This window comes from Mytilus edulis, chromosome 6 (assembly GCF_963676685.1).
Source record: "Mytilus edulis chromosome 6, xbMytEdul2.2, whole genome shotgun sequence".
NCBI lineage: Eukaryota > Metazoa > Mollusca > Bivalvia > Mytilida > Mytilidae > Mytilus > Mytilus edulis.
Window position 1 is genome coordinate 72,884,260 of NC_092349.1, and position 6,166 is coordinate 72,890,425.

The 6,166-nt window shown below is 33.8% G+C and overlaps 1 long non-coding RNA gene across 1 annotated transcript; it reads left to right on the plus strand.

The window, feature by feature from the left end:
- The first annotated feature begins 4,485 nt into the window (after positions 1-4,485).
- Positions 4,486-5,455, plus strand: LOC139526805 (uncharacterized). The gene is made up of 2 exons (XR_011665182.1): positions 4,486-4,588; positions 4,986-5,455. It is a non-coding gene; the product is annotated as an uncharacterized lncRNA (long non-coding RNA).
- Positions 5,456-6,166: the final 711 nt, after the last annotated feature.

Here is a 6,166-nt window from a genome sequence, read left to right on the forward strand (position 1 = left end):
AAATGCATAACATGCGTGAGCATCTTGTCAAAGGTAAGTAAATTTCATTGTCCTTCCGAAGCATTAGAAATACAAACTATGATAACAGATTGTAAAAGAAATCTCAATTGTTGGTGTTGAGATGTTAATTCAGTCAGTACGATGGGTTTAAACATATCATTACTCAAGAATAGTATTTGTGTCGATTCAAAACGTCAGTGTAGACCTGGAGGAATTTCATTTTACATCCATATGAATTGTAATTTTAAACAGATGTTAAAATTAAGATTACAGAAATGAAAACAGAATGTGTGATTGTTCGAGAGGAAAATCTAGAAAAAAACAATGAATGTTTATGTGCTTTATCACAATATAACATCTTGTTAGGAACTGTAGGATATGATATTGTAATACATTTAAAACAGTGCAGAAGTTTAAAAAATCCATTTCAAGCAGAGCATACCTATTTAAACAGTTGAAATACATGGCAATATAAGGGTTTTATTCTAATGTAAAATAGCTATATGTACTATGTACTGCCCATTATAATAGTTCGATAAGGTCTGCAAAACCAGCACGTCTTCATATACTGAGACCTTGTTCTATTGTTATGAAATAACATTTTAATACTATAATAATAAATGATTTGATTAAAGTGTAACGTAGTGATCAATAGCTGTACAATATAAAATTAAACATATACAATATTTAAAATAATCAACACCCAGCCAAACAAATCGACTTATGAGATGCTATAGTCTTCCTTTCTGTGGTTTAAGGATGTACTTAGGTGAGGTTTTGGAATTTGTGTCAAATGTTCAGACTCCTTGGTGTTTTTCCATACAATACAATGTAAAATATTTTGCCCCATAACACCCATTTATTTTTTCATGCAAGACTTAATAGCTCATGAAAGGTCATTTACCAAAATTTTAGAAGATTCTTGATTTTCTTTCTTTTGTTTTGAGATCCAAATAATACCAATGCAAATATAAGGTAAAAGTCTGAATCAGCCTTTTCCCGCCATATTTTAAACATCAAATATCTTGAAAAGGAGGTCCATGACCTATCAATATTTTTAGCTTATCTTTATCCTTAATTGATTCTCTACCAGCTTAAAGTATCAATTTTAGTTTCTTAATCTCTTAATTTTTACCTACCTTCACCTAAGTACATCATTAATTATCATTATCATAAGAATTATTATTTTATCAAATCTGTTAAGATGATGCAATTAATGTAAATGAGACAAAATTGCACAATATGAATAGTAATTGACTTTTTTATTTTGGCAATTAAATTATTATAATTATATGTGATTGTTTTAGATAAGCGACGCATTAAGGGTATCCAGCCTTATCCGAACCAAGTCCATACCGCAGCGTTCTATGCATACATCAGCCAGCACTTAACCATGATGGAACCAAACCGTATTTTAGTATTTGATACAGTTATCACGAATTTAAATGGAGGCTACAGTCCGAACACAGGAATTTTCACAACAGTTGTTGATGGTGTGTATGTATTTACATTTAGTATTAAAGACCACAGTACCAGCTTCTGTTCATAAGAAATAATTAAAAATTCCGAAGTTGTTGGTTCGGCAATTGGCGTTCTTGAAGGTACCACTATGTAACAACACGTGATTGGGACAGTCGTAATTTCGGCAATTCATGGTGACGTCATTTACGTTAGAACACACTCAACTGCGATATTGAGCAACGATCACGGAAGAACTTCGTTTGCTGGATGGTTGATTTCTAATTAAAATAAAGCGCTTAAATATTGTTTTGGAGTATCTTTAAAAAGTATCTGATAAAACTGAGAATTAAATTGGGGAATAGATCAAAGAAACAACAACCCTATCAAAGAGCAGAAATCAGCAGAAGACCACCAATGGGTCCTCAACGCAGCGAGAATATTCCGCACCCGGAGGTGGGCGTAATCAGGCTCCTAAATAAAATGTTATGTTTATTTATTGAGGCACATTGTTGATGCTTAACATAAACGATAAACCGAACCACATTTTGGTCGTTCTTTTATTTTCGTTTATACTCTGTGGTTACAATATAATAATCTGGGCATATATTCAATAATGAACTACTTCACTTACATAGACACCAGGTCGCACATTAATGTTCGTCTATATCATGTGGTTTATATTAACTGGACAAAAATCCAATAATAGACGACTAAAAAGTGGGGGGGGGGGGGGGGGGGGGGAACTGGAGATATTCATACTTGACACATTTGAATGCAAAAGAACAGCATTTGTATTGCTTTGTTCATCTCAGAGTGGAAATTGTGACCCACATTTACTCAAAATTGCACTTCCTATATGTTCTTGGTAACGGGCTGAGTGACCTTCGTTACTGGAAGTCGATAACAATATATTAAAGAAACTTCAGATGAAAGGTGAACATTTCGACCAGATTTTAGATATTTCAGATTCTGACCTATATGACAGTAATAAAAATGAATTCAGTTCAAATTAATCGTCATTATTGCTAAATAGGAATCTGTGACACTTGCACACATTTTTTTTTCTTATGATCACAGCATTTAACAAGAACGCATGTTATGTCCATTTTTGATGGAGATATAACGATAAGGTGTACCAGCAACAGCAATGTATCATTCTGCATATTAAAATTACATTCCCAATAATCTGAAAACAAAAAAAACAATGCTAAATACTAGTACCAGAAAACAAAGCAATAATATCGCTTCTACGTCATTACGAAGTATTTTGTAAAAAGACTTTTTTTTTAAACAATATGATGTCATATCCTTTCTCATAACATTCCTAGGATTATTGGGGTATGGAAAAATTGTCACTTAGGTTACTTATCTGACCGGCAATAAACCATTGCCAAAGTGGTTGCCATTTTGCATGTGTGGTATGTGTAAATAATAGGGATGTCAACGAGTACTCGAGTACTCGAGTACTCGAATATCGCTCGGTAGTACCGAGTATCGAATACTTAAATAATACTCGATTAATCGGTTCCCTGTTAAAACGGTGTAACTTTCTTTCTAAAGCTTAATAAAAACAAAATGTTTTTTTTTTTGAGAGCACCTCCCGGGAAATTAGAAAATAAAAATAAAATTACGATTTGAATGTTTGTGTTTTAATAACTGAATGTCTTTTAAAATGCCTTCAATCAGAGGCAGTCTATGAACAAGAGCACTTTCCCAAGGCTTACACTTTAAGCTATCCTTAGTTATTTCTTCACCTTTGTACTGTCAGGGCATATGTTTTCATCAGCAGGACTGTTTATAGCTACGAAAATAAGTTGAGAAATCACCTCGTCCAAGAAATAGTTGACAATTTTTTTAATATTTTTAAATAGGAACAAATTCGTTGCACCCTGTCTCGGCCGTCAGAAAATTATTGAAGGCATCGGTAAGTTCTAATCATCACCCCAAATCACCACCCCTTTGTTGATCATTAAATGTGTTTGTTTACTGTTGTTTGAGTAATCATTTTTCTATAGATATTTATTAATTTCTTGATTAGATTTTTGCCAGTTTATATATTTAGTACATGTAGTAAATTAGCTATTAATTATGGTATAAGAGTCCTTGGACTATTATCTAGTCCAAGGTAAAAATTTTGAGGGTTTAACGTTCATAAGACAACGACCCAAAAAAACATGACCAGTACTCGCTCGGTAAATGTGTTACCGAGCGAGTACTCGAGTATCGCTAGGTAAATCAAACGAGTACTCGATTAGTAAACTTCACCGAGTTGACATCCCTAATAAATAAGCATGTTCGGTCGTAAAGGGGTTGTAAAATTCAATGTTACCGAAGGAGGCAAAAAACTAAAGAATCATTGCAATTATTTGCCAAGGTGCACTGGTCATTTAAGGGGCCTTTTTTGGCTTGTATTGTGGCACGAGTTGTTGTGCGGGGCAAATTTATAATAGTCCTCTGTGAACCGGTTTTATAATGAATGGAGAATTATACTGCTTTATTTTAGTCTGATGAACATATATATTTCACGTAGACTTTTCATTGATTATGACCTTTGTTTGATTCTTTTGAAAACTCTACCTATCAATGATGATTGAGATTTTTGCAATGATTTAATTTTTAGCCGTAGAAACTGCGCAATTATTATGACAGGTCTGTTACACAAGTTATGAAAATATATTTCGGTGACATAATTGTCTAAAAGTGATAACCTTCTGGTTCAATGACAAAGATTATTTCTATTTTAATCAAGTAATTGTGACTTTGACTTGTCTATTTCAGACTTATTCTACATTTGCATTAGCAAAACATACCAGGTCGGATGTCTTTAATTGTGTTTTTGCTGTTGTTTGTTAGTTGTTCCAATGCATCATTGGAGGAACTAGAGACCCGGATTCAAAACATGGAAAGGATATTGCAGCACCAGAATTACCGTATCAAACAACTGGAACATACCGTGTCCAGTCAAACAACCGAGATAAAGGAGCTGAATGGTGAATTGGTTGGCGTTAAATCGGAGAATTTGGACAGATTTCTATTTTAAAGAAAATAGTATTGGAAAGTTTCCATCAACAGTCGAAACAAGAAGTAGATCCTGAGGTGCATGATAATCTGATTCATTTTGACAAACGTAAGTGAAATTTATTAATAAATAATAGGTAAGCTTGCCCACAAAAGCACTAAAACAGCGAGACAAACGAAATGCATTGGACAGTAAAAACGAATACGAATAGACAACGACATGGCAATCGAATGAAAAACGAGCAAAAGACAAGCATCTGTACAAAAAACTAAACCCAGAAAAATATAAAGACTGGATAATACAAATCCTACCAAAAACCGAGTGTGGTATCAGATCAAGAATAAGCAGATCCTTTTTCTTATTTGGTACCCGTCATGTTACTCGTGTAGATACAAAACCTGTACCAGGATTACTTAGACATTTAAGAAAATTAAGTCGCATATTTAGAATATTTATTGACTCATTAATTTTGATGATATTTTTATCTTTACATGTGACTTTCCAGATAAAAGACTTCTTGAGAGTATCGATCCTTCTCCGGTCCCTGTTCATACCACAGCGTTCTACGCATACATGGGTGGGGCATTAACAACACAGGACCAAGACCGAACCTTAATATTTAATATAGTTAAAACAAACATACATGACGCCTACAATCCACACAACGGAATTTTCACAGTCCCGTTTAATGGTGTGTATGGTTTTACGTTTAGTGTAAGGGAGGACGGCAGGAGCTATGGTTCATACGAAATAATGAACAAAGGTGTACCTGTAGGTTCAGCGATAGGTATTGTTGAGGGTACCAATATTCAGCAACAAGTGATCGGGACAGTTATAATTTCAGCAGATAAAGGTGACGAAATTTCCGTTAGAACACACTCAAGTCTCCCACACAATGGTTTAATACTGAGTAACACTCATGGCAGATCTATGTTTGCTGGATGGTTAATATCTCATTAAAGATTTTTAACTTCATGATGGTTTTATGTTTTCATTCAAAAGTAAAAAAAAGCATATGCTGTTATATGTCGATTATATTTATTAACTAAGGCGTGAAGAAAATGCGTAACTCAGTCGAGTCTCGTTTTTCTTCCATAGCCACTAAGTCAGATTTTTTTTACTCTTGTTTATATTAATAAAAAGGCACATGTTTTTAAATTTACATCAACTCGACAAAAATCCAATAACATCGACATCAATATTAATATAACTACGAAACAATTACAAATAGGTGATACACGTACTTGACAATTTCTATAAAAAGGAGCACCGTCTTGTTGTTCTTCTCTTTCTAAAAATCACCCCAATGATGAATTGGGAATAGTAATATCGGGGTCCGCAAGGCAAAATATCTGTGCTCGTCCAATATACCTTTTTTTTTCTAGTGGCAGTCCAATCAATCAATCTTCTAAAACTCGTTTTAGAAACTCAATGTATACCAAAAGGTTTAGCTCACATCTTTATTCCTACTCAGGAACTACGCCACTTACACTATTGACGTCATACCACAATCTCTTTTCTTTTGTGTCATCAGACATTTTCTCATGTGACATATGCAGTTTACGGAAATGTTAATGTGTTGCAGATATATGTAGTGGAATAGGATACATATTTGTTGTTACCGTCATGACCTTTGGGTGTCTTCAATAGACCATCATGACTTTAACAACGAGAAAATCTCAAACT